Here is a 17,063-nt window from a genome sequence, read left to right on the forward strand (position 1 = left end):
ACACACACACACACACACACAAAACAATTCGCACCCCTGGTTCTGGCAGCACTGATTTTATACTTATCTATTAGTATTCTACAGTATTTACTATTTATCGACCATACTGTACATCCGTACGATACGGAGCACTTATACACGTTTGCATGTACGTGTGCTACTTACAAGTATGTAGGGTCTATGTACGTTATTTCTGACCAATCCATATTGCCAGCCCAAGAGCGAGCCTTAGCCTCATAAAAAAAAATAAAAAGAAATGGAGGGGCAAGCATATTAATTGCCCCCCCCCGTAATCAATAATTCCCGAAATGAGAAGATTTTCTTGCTTTTGAAAGAAAACAAAAATGTTGCCCCCATGAAAATATTGGAAGGCAAGCGCACCATTTGCCCCACCCCACATAATCATAATTCCCGCGATGAAAAGATTTTCTTGCTTTTTTGTTAGAATTCAAGAAATCTGTCCAATTATTTCACCCAAAAGCAATGGCGTAACTACGGAGAGGGGGGGGGGGGGGGGGTGCGGCCCCTCCCAATGCGCTGGTTAAAAAAAAAAGGATTTCCCGAAATAGTAGTTCAAGTGTTAGTAAACTGCTTTTGAATGAAAGGGTGATCCAGAAATAAGATATCTTTCTATGATTTCTTTTAACCATAATTAAATAGGTATATAGTGTGAAACATTGTTCAAAAAGCCCGGACCCGACAAAAGATTGTGATTCCTGGTTGGCATTCTGCATATAAGCAGGATGTGCGCAGTGTACTCAGTACATCCGAACGAAGAGTCGCTACAATCAGGGGCTTCCACCTCCCTGCTACAATGTTGCGCAATGTGATGTAGAATGTACACCTTTGTACGTTACGCTTCGTTATATCAAAGCTAGATCATTGATTTTGCAGTGTTGCTTTACATACTAGTCTATATATATATATATATATATATATATATATATATATATATATATATATAAATGTCTTGCATTGCCAATAAAAAGACTTGACCTGGGTTAATTCCTAACTTTTCCATGTATATAATATACACACACACAAACAAACACGCACAATTAGTTTAGGGGATGCTCTAAAGTGCAGATTTTGGACGTCCTTTCAACGCTTGGTCACTTCGACGCCACCTCGCTGGTCATACCTCCCCCAGTCATGAACATAAACCCACACCCTTGACTACCAGTGGCGGATCCAGGGGGTGGGGCGCACCGGGCGTCCCCCCCCCCCCTTTAATTTTCAAAGCGAAAAAAAAAATAGCTGCAAACGGCAGTTTGTGGACAGTAAATAATGTCAAATTTTCAAGCTTGCTCGCTCCTCTCGCTTGCATTTAGTCGTAATGCCATTCTCCTGGAGTTGCTGCCAGTAATTGCCGGCAGTTGCGCCTGGTGCGCCCCCCTTAATTTCCAAAGCGAAAAAATATACTTGAAGCTACAAACGGCAGTTTGGGGACTGTAAAATGTCAAAATTTTCAAGCTCGCTCGCTCCGTTCGCTCGCATTTCATCTGTATGCCATTCTTCTGATGTTGCTGCCAGTAATTGCCTGCAGTTGCGCCCGGTGCGCCCCCCCCCCTTAATTTCCAAAGCGAAAAAATATGGCTAAGAACGGCAGTTTTTAGACTGTAAAATGTAAAATTTTCAAGCTCGCTCTCTTCACTCACTCGCATTCAATCTTTATGCCATTCTTCTGATGTTGCTGCCAGTAATTGCCGGCAGTTGCGCCTGGTGCGCCCCCCCTTAATTTCCAAAGCGAAAAAATATAGCTACAAACGGCAGTTTGGGGAATGTAAAATGTCAAAATTTTCAAGCTCGCTCGCTCCGTTCGCTCGCATTTAATCTTTATGCCATTCTTCTGATGTTGCTGCCAGTAATTGCCTGCAGTTGCGCCCGGTGCGCCCCCCCCCCCCCTTAATTTCCAAAGCGAAAAAATATGGCTAAGAACGGCAGTTTTTAGACTGTAAAATGTAAAATTTTCAAGCTCGCTCTCTTCGCTCGCTCGCATTTAATCTTTATGCCATTCTTCTGATGTTGCTGCCAGTACTTGCCTGCAGTTGCGCCCGTTGCGCCTCCCCCCTTAATTTCCAAAGCGAAAAATATGGCTAAGAACGGCAGTTTTTGGACTGTAAAATGCAAAATTTTCAAGCTCGCTCATTCCGCTCGCTCGAATGTAATCATTATGCTCTCTTGATATTGCTGCCAGTATTTGCCAGCAATTGCGCCCGATGCGCCCCCTTAAATTCTAAAGCGAAGAAATATAGCTACAAACGGCAGTTTGTTTGTTTTTTACTGTAAAATGTCAACAATTTCAAGCTCGCTCGCTCGCTCGCTCGCATTTAATTGTTACGCAATTCTCCTGATGTTGCTGCCAGCAATTGCCGGCAGTTGCGCCCGGTGCGCCCCCCCCCCCCTCCTTTATTTCCAAAGCGAAAAAATATGGCTCCAAAAGGCAGTTTTTAGATTGTAAAATGTCAAAATTTTCAAGCTCGCTCTCTTCGCTCGCTCGCATTTAATTGTTATGCCATTCACCTGATGTTGCTGCCAGTAAAATTGCCAGCAGTTGCGCCCGGTGCGCCCCCCCCCCCTTAATTTCCAAAGCAAAAAAAAAATATGGCTACAAATGGCAGTTTTTGGACTGTAAAATGTCAAAATTTTCAAGCTCGCTCGCTCGCTCGCTCGCATTTAATTGTTATGCAATTCTCCTGATGTTGCTGCCAGTAATTACCGACAGTTGCGCCCCGTTGCGCCCCCACCCCTCCTTTATTTCCAAAGCGAAGAAATATGGCTCCAAACGGCAGTTTTTGGACTGTAAAATGTCAAAAATTTTCAAGCTCGCTCTCTTCGCTCGCTTGCATTTAATTGCTATGCCATTCACCTGATGTTGCTGCCAGTAATTGCCAGCAGTTGCGCCCGGTGCGCCCCCCTTAATTTCCAAAGCAAATAGATATGGCTACAAACGGCAGTTTTTGGACTGTAATGTCAAAATTTTCAAGCTCGCTCGCTCCCCTCGGTCGCATGTAATTGTTATGCAATTCTCCTGATGTTGCTACCAGTAATTACCGGCAGTTGCACCCGTTGCGCCCCCCCCCCCCCACGCCTCCTTTACTTCCAAAGCGAAAAAATATGGCTCCAAATGGCAGTTTTGGGACTGTGAAATGTCAAAATTTCCAAACTCGCTCTCTTTGCTCGCTCGCATTTAATTACTATGCAGTTTACCTGATGTTGCTGCCAGTAATTGCCAGCAGTTGCGCCCGGTGCGCCCCCCTTAATTTACAAAGCAAAAAAATATGGCTACAAACGGCAGTTTTTGGACTGTAAAATGTCAAAATTTTCAAGCTCGCTCGCTCCCCTCGCTCGCATGTAGTCGTCATGCCATTCTCCTGATATCGCTGCCAGTAATTTGTCGTTTCACACCGTCATTCCATAATCCATTTATAGGGGGTATACCCTAACCCTTTCCCCGCTTGGTTTCCCTCAAAAAACAGTAAAAGTCTAGGGATTGAGAGCTTCCTATATTCCAAATGTCTGTCCAAAAAATCTCGTAAACATTTAGTGTCAAAACGCACCCCCCTTGAAAAAAAGCTGGTGACGCCCCTGCTAGTATGTGAAGACAAAGTTGTGCGTAAATTGTTTCATAAAGCTGTTCGTATATCAAGTTACGAACAACTTACGAGCGACTGGTGATCACTTTTCGATTGCTATAGTTATTAGAATTTCAATAATTCAGCACAAGAACTGATCACCAGTCGGTCGAAAGTTGTTGGTGACTTTACGAACAGCTTTATGAAACACCCACGAATTCTCGGGCGTGTGCGACGGGCTTTCCATGGTAGTATCGCGTCTCTCGCAGTGCTCCCTCCGTGATCCACACAGTGCATGCCTGCGTGGAGTGTACGTACGTACCAAAGAGTATAGAAGCGCACGCGTGCTCGTACGCTTATACCATGGCTCTACTCTGTTAGTAGCTCCATGCTTTATGCGTAGTACCTTACCCACATATACAATACGGAGGTGGTGTACGTGTTTGTCAATTCGTAACCTACTGCATTGGCGTGGCAGCGCAGCGACAGGCTCACAAATACGACTTCTGAAGACCTTTGCGTGAGACTGACGGTTTGATTAGTTTGGAGTTCGAGTACCAGGTGGGTATTAGTCTGTAAACGCAGGCATGCCTAAACACAGATGTTTGGGTTTTTAGAACAAAATTTCATGTGTGTAGTCGTGGTGCTGTTAGTGTTAGTGACTATAATAAACGTTAGGGTCTATCAGTAGTATCACTCTTATGTGTTCAGTAGTGTCTGGGGACATGCCCATCGTATCACCACAGCTCAGGCCCTATACGTGTACGAAGCTGTTGTAGTGCGTAGACCGTACGTTTAAATGTCAGGAGTATCAGGAAGGAAGTTGCGAAGTTTTTAACGTTAGACCGCGTTTCCTGAATGGACAAGGTGTGAGCCATATCATGATTTGCTATGTAATTACTAGGAAGGCTAAGTTCCAAAGAACCTACTTTAAGAGTTGACGTTGACTAAGAGGGCTTAGCGTTACTCTGGTGATTTGCTTCTGCCAAATCTGGGCGAGATGCGGGCGCCATACTTTAATGCGTAGCTAACACCACGACCAGTAGAGGGCGTATTTTACAGTGCTATATAGCGGTGATTCCTGTCCCCCTTTCCTGTCCCGTAAATATTCCCTGTCCCCCTTTCCTGTCCCGTAAATATTCAATATTGAATGATGCGCCTTTAAGCACCACCAACAACAACAACCCTTTCATTTCACCTTTTTTTATAGGGGGCATGCAGGGGAAGAAATATAACGTTACTTAGCCTGGACCTTGTTTTGTCATACAGAAGTATCATTCCTGTTTAATCATGAAATGTAACTGAAGAGAAGTCATTTATTTTCCAATATGTAGTCCCACAATTACACATCACAAGCTTGACTTTGACCTAATTTCACTGAGTTATGCTGACCGTGTTATAACAATAGGGTTTCCCTGTGCAGATGTGTGCACAGTGAAAAATGTGTTTTTAAGCAAGATTATAAGTTTAAAAGATGGTTTTCCTTTGTTATAAGAATTGTTTAGATTGCAGGAACAGTAAAATAATTTTACAAAGATTTGTATAAAAAATTTGGGTGTTGTGCCTCATATTCCTCTCAAGTACCGGTATGTATTTTCAGAATGTGTGTACCTCACATTATTAGTGGTCTGTCCTTAACACAAGGTCCTCAGGACCAGAAAAATGTGCTTGTTATAATGAAACCTTGTTATATCAGGGTTACAAAAATAATACAATACAAATTGAAATTACAATCTAGGACCACAAAAAAATTACCTTGTTATAGTGAACTTCGTCGTATCAGTGATAATTGTAGAGAGTTCACTGTATAGCCTATACAGGTATTGTTGTAACGTTTGTATTTTTCCTTTCTTTTCTTTCTGCAGGTACTGGTTGCTTTGGAAGGAGATTTATGTTGGTCTTTGTTGAAAGTACGTTTGTGTTTGTGTTTGTTATTTGTTGAATCATCTTCATCCTACATTTCATCTCATACCATTTCACCTTCATCCTTGAATATTCAGTGAATATTCACTGAGATTACATCTGGAAATTCATCCTGGAATTCACGAACTCATCCCTGAAATATCTGAAATATACCTGAAATACCTGAACTTTACCTGAAATACCTTAACTTGAACTTTACCTGAAATACCTTAACTTGAACTTGAAGAAAGCTGAGAACAGAGAACTTCTGAGTGCATGAGAATAAGACAGTATCAGAAGGAGAGAAAGTTTCAGAATCAGAGGCAGAAAGGGTTAGAGTCAAAGAGAAAAAGAGTGAAATCAAAGAGAGGAAGAGTGAGAGTTGACGAAAAAGGAGTAAAAATTAAGCAGAATAACAGAGTTTTAAAGAGTGTTTGAATGAAAGAGTGCATTCTTTAAAAGGATAGTTAAAAACTGGAAAGAGAATTGTCCTAGAGAAGGCGAGAAGTTTGCTGGAAACTTGAAAATAGAAACAGTTAATTTGAGAAAAGGTGTTTAAGAGTCCAGATTACACTGAAAGATTATTAAAGAGTGCCGTCATAAGACGAAAGCATTATAGTGTTGTAAACTAATTGGGGTAGACAAAATTTGCACCTTCAAGGATTATTTGATATTTGATATATTCTGCATTGAAAGTTGCTGCAAATAAATCAACTACAGTTGGCAAGAGCTAATAGCTAGGAGTTGAAATTTTGAAGGAATTGTTAAAAGTGTGAGAAACAATTTATGAGGTGAGGCGAGAAGTATACTAAAAATTTTATGTAAAAATATTTTTTGGTATCTTGAGTCTTGAATTTTCGTTAATTGTTAATAGGATAAAAGAATAATTGAAGAGCGCCATCTTCAGATAAAAGCATTTTAGTCATAGTAAATGAAGGGAGAGACGTTAATATTGCACCTTAAAGGGCTATTTATAAATATTGGGCTGTGAAAACAAAAGCACAATTAGTAAAAGACATACCTTTATTGCAAAAGGAGTCATCTCAAAACAGAAACATTACTGTTTCTTTAATTGTCAGTGAAGACAAAGAATAATTGGTGAAATTGAAATTTTTGTTGCGAAAGACCCTACCCTAAGAGAAAAACATATAAGGGAGACCGATTATTGTGCAGTTAAGGCAAAAGCATAATTGGTAAAATTGTAACCTTTTTTACAAAGAGCATAATCTCGAGATAAAGGCATAATTTAGTCAAATCAAATGTTAGAGAATTGAAGCTGAAATTTCTGTTGGCAGATATCGTAAAAGGAAATTGGCATAGCTTTTCTATAAAGTAGGAATTGAAGCACGTAACAGACAAAGAGTGCCACCTGTTGCTAGAAACAAGCAAACATTGTAGAAATATCCCCACCTGTTGGTAGAAACATTATATGGATCGGTGTTGCAGCTTACTGCTGGAATTTGTATTGCAGTGAAATATAGTACATGTACTGTACACATGTATTAGTGCAACTTTCAAAGCTATTCAATCCGACAATTTTGTTACCAATCGCAGTACTAGTGGAGTAGGTGTGATTCATAAAAGTATAGTGATTCAAGGAATATAACTGTGTTGATTGACAGTTGATTGATATACATTTATTTAGTAATAGGTACCATTATACTTTCAAAGATTCGAAAGCCCTGTAGTTTGACAATGGAAGCAAGTGAATTCAAGATTGTTATTGGTGATATCCTAGATATCCTCCATAGTTGTGACTTGATGAGAAATGTAGAGGTCAGTGAATGTGATGCATGTTGCAGTGTGATCAATGAAAATGAAAGCAGAGTACCATGTGAGGATTGTGGCAAGCAGTTTCATGTGATGTGTACAGGAACTATTTCTCATGAGGCTAGAATGTGTGATGCAAGGTTGATTTGGATATGTTCAGCATGTGGAAGCAATAATATTGCCCATCGCATCTTTGACAAAATTGGCATTCCTTGTCATTTCAATAGATACGAACTTCTCGAAGACCTTGGTGATGAAGATTTTCATGTTGATGTTTCACTTACATCATGCAAGAGCAACCAGAGAAAGAAACCAACGAAGATGAGACTGAAAAAGAGGTATGTGAGAAGAAAGAACAAACGTGGTGTTCTAGAAATGACAAATGTGTGTGTGGAGGAAAGAGCAAATTGTGACAGAGATGAATCAGATCCGACATTCATCTCAAATCTCACTAGGAGGCAATTTGAACCATTAGAAACTGCAGTTGATGATGGTTGGACAACTGTGAAATCAAGGAAGACAAAAGTGATTGAGAAGGCCAAACTGACAACATCCCAAACAATGACTAACAATCCTAAGACCAAGACCAATAACAAGAGCACAGTGAGATCAGTAAATGGTGTGATTCTCCAACCTGGCGTGACCTACATTGGCAAAGCAATGAAAGGCTACTATCTTGAAAAACAGAGAAGAGCCAAGACCAGCAAAGGCAAAAAATCAAAAGTAGAAACAAGGCAAGAAGAACATGGTGAACTCGTGAAGCGAAATATGAATCGAAACTTGGACACAGAACGAAATGATAGTCTGCAGGTGTATACTGAATCTGTATTGAATGTATATTCAAAGTGTGTTCAGTCACCTCATGTTATGGCAAAATACTCTGAGCAAATCTATGCAAAAACACAGAGAAGTTGGGCTGATGTGGCTAAAAGCACTCCGAATATGACTAATGGATGTTTCGTACTGAGTGGTGATCAGGCTACATGTGTCTCTGTCCTTTCCACAGACATTGAAAAAGAAGTTTGGAATGTAAACAGGCTCTATGGAGGTGGAAATGCACGGCAACCAAGAAAGAAAGGTCGTTTCACGAAGATCCGCAACAAACAAAGTGTGCCAGTGGTTAAAAATGCTGACTCACAGGTGCGTAACAATGAAAAGGTGAAACATGACATTTTTGAAGGAGAACATGCAGCAAAGAATGAAAAGTTGTGTAAGAATGAAATATCTGACCGTGAGGACAGTAATTCCACAAATAGAGACAACACAGGCTCGAATGATATGTCCAAAGTGAAGTGTGACAGAATCCACGATATGCATGAACTAAACCCATGTTACAGCGAAACAAAAGATGTTGAAGGTGACAGTCAAATATCAGTGAATGAATTGTTCTCTGTGAATTCTACTACAAATGTAAATGTTCACTCTCCGTGTCACAAACCTGTTTCAGGTATGCAAAACATGTGTGTTCAAGTTTGTAATGAATCAATATTCCTGCCTGAACGTGAAAAAACTATTAATCCATCTGATTGCATAGTAATGAATGCTGGTTCTGCAAATAGTGTTGACCACCATAATTCATATGATGTTCAAGAATCGTCTGTACTTATATTAGATGGTGAACCAGCTGCAAATGATTTAGAGACTGAAGAACGTGTCTGTAAGCCTGTTTCTCTTTCAGATTCAGAATATGATAGAAGGCAATCATATCCTCTGACTAAAACAATCGCACAAGGAAATTTTAATCAAGGTGATCAACGATTTGGTTATACTGCTGGCAAACAATGTGCATGTAATTCTATTGTGGCAGTTCTCTACATTCAAACAAAGAATGGAATCGAAATGAGACCTCGTGATCTTGATCAGATTCTGACACTTGGGAATGAGTTGTATTATTACATAAAGAAGGATTCACAACTGAATGAAGAGCTTGTAATGATAGATGAATTACCGAAGGAACTTCATATTCTGGATGAAAAATTTCAAATAACCTATGGTGAATCGAAATATGGAGTGTTGGAAGGAGATCAAAACAATTTGTCAAATTTTGGTGCTTTGCCATTGAGTCAAGCATTAGAACAAGAACTGTGCCGATATGATGCATGTCTTATGAATTTTGCTGAGAGTACATTTGCAATCATTAGGCATCACAGTGGTTATTATGTGTTTGATTCTCATTCCAGAAGTCATGATGGATACTTGGTACAAGATGGATGCAGTGTCTTGCTTAGCATTTCATCATGGCAAGGTATACAGGTACACTGTTTGAATTTGGCAAAATCTATGGCATGTGATTTACGTACTACTCAGTTTGAATTAACCGGTCTGGCAGTAGAATTCAATTCTAAGAAAAATGTATTGACAACTAGTGGCTCTAAGAGATCAAAGACCCTAAATACTGCGTGTGGGAATATAAATGATCAAAACAGCGACTATTCGCAACATTGTCATCATATTGAAAGAAATCTGAGTTATAGTGATGAGACTCAAAATGTAACAATAAAGGAAACCAGAGTTAATGTAAGCAGTGATGACTATGGAAGTGAGAATGAAGTTGAATTTGTTTCACTTGAAAAGACAACACAAAGAAGAGATAGAAACTTCAAATTTGCACCAATTACATATGTAGACAAGCAGTGTTTGTGCAATAGATTAAATGTCAATTACTGTGGCGCAGCCAGTGAACCAGTGGAAGATACAAATGAAAATTTGTGTATGAGGAAACCTGTAAATATCAAGAGAGTTATGGGTGATGGCAACTGCTTTTACAGAAGTATTTCTCATGTAGTTACTGGCAGTGAAGGAAACCATTTCATGCTCAGGAAATCCAATGTGGCACATTTACTGGAAACGGGTGATTTATTTAAAAATTTAATTAACACAGTGAAATATCAGAATGTCAGGGACTTTGTACTTCAAGAGAAATTGATGGATTTAGGAACATGGGCTGGTCACACTGATATTAGTTCAATGGCACATATGCTAGATTGTGATATATATGTGTATGATGATCGTACAAAAAATTGGCAAATTTTGTCTGCAAGGAAACCGGGGTACTATAACAAGGTAACAACTGAAAGAGGCATATATATTGTGTTCACTGGAAGCAATCATTTTGATGTAGTTGAAAGTGTAACTGCTGTTCAGTCTAGTACTTTGGATGAAAAATTAAGTGTGTTTCATGTGAATTCAGATGCAAATGTGGAAAGTAAAAAAGAAAGTCATCATGAATCATCTAAGGCTACCGAAAACTTGACATTGAAGAAAGGCAGTGTTAGAGTGAAGAAAATGATGTCCAAACAAATAATGGTGTCAAACTTGCAAGAGACACAAATTCCATTACAAAACACATGTCAACAGACAGTAGTCGATGTTGATGCATCCGAGGTGAAGCAAGTGGGAGAAATTAAAAAGATTAATCTCATGTACACACCTGTGAATAAATTTGACAGAGAGAAGTTTTGTTGCAAATTAGGCATAAAGGTTAATGACAAATGTAGCAGTAATGATGTGCCAAAAGATATGGTGGAAAATGGTAATATTACTGTCCTGTCACAACCATTAACTATCTATAAAATTAGTGGTGATGGAAATTGCTTTTACAGAGCTATGTCATATGTCACATGTGGCAAGGAAGATTCACACCGTGATGTTCGAAAAGCAACAGTTATGCATATTTTACAAAACAAGCAAGATTATGTAAGCCTTTTAAAATCAGGATACACAGATGTTGTAAAATACATTGCAAAGGAAAGAGTATTCAACAATGGCACATGGGCTACAGAATTGGAAATAATGGCCTTATCAAATCTACTAGATACTGATATTTATACATATGAAGAAAACTGTTCAAAATGGAAATTATTTGGTGCAAGCAAACTTCAGTTTGGAATTGTTACATCACAAAGAGGTGTTTACTTGCAACACACAAATGGCAATCATTACGATGTTGTAGAGTCTGTATGTCCAAGGATCCAAACATTAAGTTCATGCCAAAACTTGTCAAGACCACAAAACATTACCGCTATGGAAACGCCTGTGACAAGAAAGAGAAGACTCACAACTGAGAGAAAAGTTACGAAACAAGTCGGTGATTGTCAAATAAATGTATTGAACAATGAAGTTTTAGAGGATGACATTGAACGTGCTGTTAAAATGAGTAGGGATACTGAAGAATCTGAAGAAGTTGAAACTACAAGGCAAACTACAAAAAGGAAAAAACAAAGAAAAAAAAGTAATGCAAATATTACCAGACGAAAAAATAGAGATCGAATGAGAGCACAGAGAGAAAAGAAAAAAAATGAGCAAAGACAGTTAGAAATAGAATGTTTATCAGATGTTCAGCCTTTTCTATTCCGCAAACTAAAAAATGCAGCTGCAAAGAAAGTAAAATATCAAACAGATGAACCTTACCGGTTCGAAAAGAGAAGAGAAATTAAGGAGAGACAAAGAAACAGGTACTTGTTCGATCCTACTTACAGAGAAAATGTCAAGAGAGCAATGAGCAGAAAGATGAGAGCTAGATATCAACGCAATGCTTTATTAAGAGAAAAAATCAAGAAAATGATGAGGACAAAGATGAAAGCTAGATACCAAAATGATGCTTCATTTCGAGAAAAAATTAAGAAAAGGATGAGAACAAAGATGAAAGCCAAATATCAAAACAGTGCTTCATTCAGAAAAAGGCTGAAGACAATGAGGAAAGTAAACTATGGGTGCAATGTTCTACATAGAGAAAGGCTTAAGAAAATGAGGAAAGCTAGATATCAAAACAATGCTTTATTCAGAGAGAGGCGTAAGAAAATTATGAGGAAAGTTTCAAACATTAAGTACAAGACAAATTTTTTGTACAGACAGCAGGTTGCAATGAGAAACATGAAACGAAAAAAACAAGAAAAAATGAATATGAGAAATTGTGACCATGTTTTGAAAAAATTTAGGGAAATTGTTTCACACGGCCCTGAATATGTATGTTGCGTATGTTTGAAATTATTATTCAAGAATCAAGTATTGAAGTGTACAAAAGCAAAATATAACGATTTGAGGTGCTTAAAGGAGGAGTATTTACATACATGCAGCGATGACTGTGATATTGACTGTCAAATAGTAAAGTCATCAAGAAATTTTTTATGGGTTTGTTACACTTGCCACAGGAAATTATTAGCTGGTAATATGCCTGCTGAAGCTAGCAGAAATAATTTAGAATTACGTGCTATTCCTGCGGAACTTGGAAATCTGAATCAGTTGGAAACACATTTGATTGCACTAAACATTCCATTTATGAAAGTTTTGAATTTGCCTAAAGGAGGACAATATGGAGTGCATGGCCCAACAGTTTGTGTACCTTCACGCACAAATGAAACTGTAAAGATATTACCTCGACCGGAGACTGATGATCAATTAATTCGCGTAAAGCTAAAGAGGAAACTGTCATATAAAGGACATTATGAATATCAGTTTGTCAAGAAAAACAATGTCCTAGCTGCATTGGAATATTTGAAAAAGAATAATAAGTGGTATTCTGATATTGCTATTGATAGCGAATGGGACTCTGATTTATCAGACAAAAATAGTAAAACAGCTTGTGGTAAACTATTTGATTTAAGTGAAACTAATGATGATGATGATGATATAGAGGATGATCAAGATGGACGATTACAAGGCATTCAGTTGGGCACATGTTTGCAGAAGGTCGATATGAGACAAGAAGTGCTTGATCAGTTTTTTGATGATATTATATGCTGTGCTCCTTGTGAAAAGAATAGTCCTGTGTCACTATTGATGGATGAGAGTAATGAGGCAAAATGTTTTCCTGCTCTGTTTCCAACAGGCCAGCCAACATTTCATGATACCAGGTACATTAAAGTAACACTTGGTCGTTATTTGCATAATCGTTTGATGCATGTAGACAACAGATTTGCAAAAAATACAGAATATATTTTCTATGCTCAGTGTATTTATGAACTGCAACAAATACTTTCTAGTGTTTCTATAGCTGTCAGAAAAAGCTCAGAGAAAATAGATAATTCCACATTGATGCGATGTTCAGATCTAAAGGATGCAAGAAAACTTCATGAGATACTGGATTCGAATAAAGGATATAAATTTCTGAAACAAATACGAGGAACACCTCCATACTGGCAATCTACACAGAAAGATGTATTAGCAATGGTTAGACAACTTGGAAAGCCTACATGGTTTGCATCATTTTCATCAGCTGAAATGAGATGGCCTGAAGTTATTAACACATTGCTAAATCAACAAGGTGATGGGAGAAAAGCAAGTGATCTGGATTGGACAGATAAGTGTAATTTATTAAAATCAAATCCAGTGACAGTAGCTCGTATGTTTGATAAACGCTTTCATGCATTTTTGAACAGAGTGATTCTTTCTGAGGCAGAACCTATTGGCAAGATAATTGACTATTTTTACAGGATTGAATTTCAACAGAGAGGATCTCCACATACACACTGTTTATTCTGGGTTGAAAATGCACCTAATTTGGGTGTCGAGAAAGATGAAACTGTCATAGATTTTATTGATAAGTATATTTCATGCAACATTCCATGTGAGGATGAAGATGAAGAACTGTATGAAATAGTGAAGAATGTTCAGCTTCACTCAAAGAAACATTCAAAATCATGCAAGAAAAAGGGAACCTCCTGTAGATTTAATTTTCCAAGACCACCTTCTGAGAAAACATTTGTTGTGAAGCCTGATGATAATCCAGAAGTTACAGATGAGGCTCAAGATGTTCTGTCTGCAGTAAAGAATTCATCATGTGTGGAAGGCAAATATGATAATGCTAGGCAGCTCTTTGAAGCTCTTGGGATGTCTCAAAAGGAATTTGAAGATGCCTATAATGCTGTAGCTACAAAAGAAGATGTAGTCATGAAAAGAGATCCAAAAGATATATGGGTTAATCAATATAATTCATTCTTACTCAGAGCTTGGAATGCCAATATGGATTTGCAGTATATAACAAATGAGTATGCCTGCATTGTTTATGTTGTGTCATACATGTCAAAAGCAGAAAGAGAAATGAGTTTGCTCTTGAAAAATGCTGAAAGTGAAATGAGAGAGGGCAATGAAGATGCTCGAAAGAGTATGAAAGAAATAGGACATGTGTATATGCAAAACCGTGAAGTTTCAGCACAAGAAAGTGTGTATCGTGTTTGTGGCCTGAGATTGAAAGAGTGCTCAAGAAAAGTAGAGTTTATACCTGTTGGACCAAACCCTGTGAGAATGAGTCTACCACTGAGTGTTATTCAAAGCAGACGAGACGATGATGATAGGAGCCCATGGATGCCAAGCAGAATTGATAAATATAAAGCCCGACCTGATGGTTTTGAATTTGAAAATATGTGTTTAGCCACATTTTGTTCAAAGTATAGACTACTCAGTGAATCTGATATAAAGGGTAAGAAACAGAAACAGAGTGTGTTTAAATTGAGAGATCAGCTGGGCTATATACAAAAAAGAACAAGAACCAATGATGCTGTAGTGAGATACCCTCGTTTTTCACCGACTGTAACCCCAGAAAAATATTATCAGAGTATATTGCAACTATTTTTGCCATATCGTACTGATAAACAGTTAAAACCTGACCAATTTTTGACATATGAGGAATTTTATCAAAATGGATCTGTTCGAATGTTTAATAAGAATTTGGAAAGTGTCAAAAGTATTGCCAATGAAAATCTCAGGCAGTATGAAAAAAACGCTGATACAATTGATCAGGCACAAGAATATCTTGAGAAATTTGGTGCACAAGAAGATGCATGGGGATTACTCTGTCCAGAAACAGAAGTTGAAAGACATGAAACAGCTAAAATCCATGTAGAAGTTGAAGATGCTGACAATGAGTTTAGAATCCCAGATCTTGAATCTAAATCTCAGGAGAAAGAGTCATATGGCATAGAATTTCGATCATGTAGCATTTCGAGAGAAGACAGTAATGTCTTATTAAGAACTTTAAACAGCAAGCAGCAAAAAGTGTTCTACAAAATACGACAATGGTGTCTTGACAGAGTTAATGGAAAAGAAGCCACACCGTTTCAGATATTTGTGACAGGTGGTGCTGGAACAGGAAAAAGTCATCTGGTGAAATGCATATGTAATGAAGGGACAAGAATTCTAGGTAAAATGATGCATAATCCAGATGATCTTTCAATTATGAAAGTAGCTCCAACTGGAATTGCAGCCTACAATATTGATGGTAGTACTATTCATAATGCACTGTCCATACCCATTTCTGCTTCATTACCTTATCAACCCCTTGGAGAAGAAAAGATAAGTCATTTACGTACTCAGCTGGGCCAATTACAGATACTAATAATTGATGAAATATCCATGGTTGATCAGAAGCTACTGTGGTATGTACATGGACGTTTAAGGCAAATAAAGCAGACGCGTGATGATGCTCCATTTGGAAAGGTTTCAGTTATTGCAGTTGGAGATTTTTATCAGTTACCCCCAGTAAAAGGTACTCCTTTGTATAAAGATACATTGCAAAGTTCTTTATGGACAGACAACTTCTCTATGATTAACTTGGATGAAATAATGAGACAAAAGGATGATGCAGACTTTGCTGTTCTTTTGAACAAATTAAGGGTAAAAGAAAAGAAAGATGAATTATCAAGTGATGATTTTGCAGTTCTTCAATCATGCCAAACTGGAGAGCAATGTGAGGATGCACTGCATATATATTCTTCAAACAAACAAGTAAATGACTGGAATAAAATAATGCTTCACAAGAAATGCACAAATATCATCTGTCTTGATGCAGAAGATTTTGAACTTGGCGATAAGGGTAAAAACAAAGCATGTGACAAGCCACGGAGATGTACTAAAGCTTCTTTGCCAGCATATCTTTGGGTTGCTGAAAATTCTAGAGTGATGCTGATCAAAAATGTGAATGTGACCAAAGGTTTATCAAATGGCTGCATTGGCACTGTAACTGACTTAGTAAGAGTAAATGAAAATGCCAGACCCTCAAGTGTGCTTGTGAAATTTGACAATGAAAAAGTAGGAACACAGTCAATAGAAATGCAACAGGAATCAATTGGGAAAAAATATACGAGGAAACAATTTCCCTTGAAATTAGCATATGCATGCACAATACATAAAGTACAGGGCATGACAATGGAAAAAGCTGTTGTTTCTCTGAAAAATATATTTTTGCCCGGACAAGCATATGTTGCTCTGAGCCGTGTCACATCAATACGTGGACTAACTATTGAAGATTTTGATCCCAAAGTCATATATTGCAATCCAACTGTTAAAGAAAGTTTAGAAAACATGCCAACATTTGTTGATGAAAAGAGCTTTGATAATGATGTTTCTGTTGCGACTCTGAATATAATGCTACATAACATTCAAGGTCTTAAAGCACATTTCAAAGATATCCAATCAAACCTCCTATGTAGAAATTCTGATATTATTTGTTTAACTGAAACTTGGCTTAATGATGACATTTTTGACGTGAATTTAGATCATTTTAAAATGTACAATCAACCTCGGTCAAAATCTTATTCAGATGAAAGTCCCTTATTTTCGGCACTGAAAAATCAAGCACATGGTGGAGTTGCAGTGTACAGTAAAATCAAATCTATTAGTAGGCTGGATTTACATGTCAATAATCTAGAATATATTACATTTGCAGTAACTTGTCCTTCATGTCTCATTTCTGTGATATATAGACCTCCCAGATATGATAAGAAACAATTTTGTGAGAAACTGAAGAGACTACTCGTAGAATTGCAGCAGAGAAGTACGAAACGCATAGTTATTGGTGACTTCAATGAAAATCTCAGACAA

The 17,063-nt window shown here is 38.0% G+C and overlaps 1 long non-coding RNA gene across 2 annotated transcripts; it reads left to right on the plus strand.

The window, feature by feature from the left end:
- The first annotated feature begins 3,858 nt into the window (after positions 1-3,858).
- Positions 3,859-16,495, plus strand: LOC139722162 (uncharacterized). Of its 2 annotated transcripts, XR_011710272.1 has the most exons (5): positions 3,863-4,136; positions 5,441-5,485; positions 7,475-7,585; positions 8,254-8,387; positions 9,428-16,495. It is a non-coding gene; the product is annotated as an uncharacterized lncRNA (long non-coding RNA). The 2 variants fall into 2 exon arrangements; XR_011710271.1 differs by having other exon boundaries at positions 3,859-4,136; positions 5,441-7,585.
- The last annotated feature ends 568 nt before the right edge of the window (positions 16,496-17,063 follow it).

The sequence above is a fragment of the Diadema antillarum genome, unplaced genomic scaffold (assembly GCF_040938485.1).
Source record: "Diadema antillarum isolate AM-2024a unplaced genomic scaffold, OU_Dant_1.0 scf00000159, whole genome shotgun sequence".
Taxonomy (NCBI): domain Eukaryota; kingdom Metazoa; phylum Echinodermata; class Echinoidea; order Diadematoida; family Diadematidae; genus Diadema; species Diadema antillarum.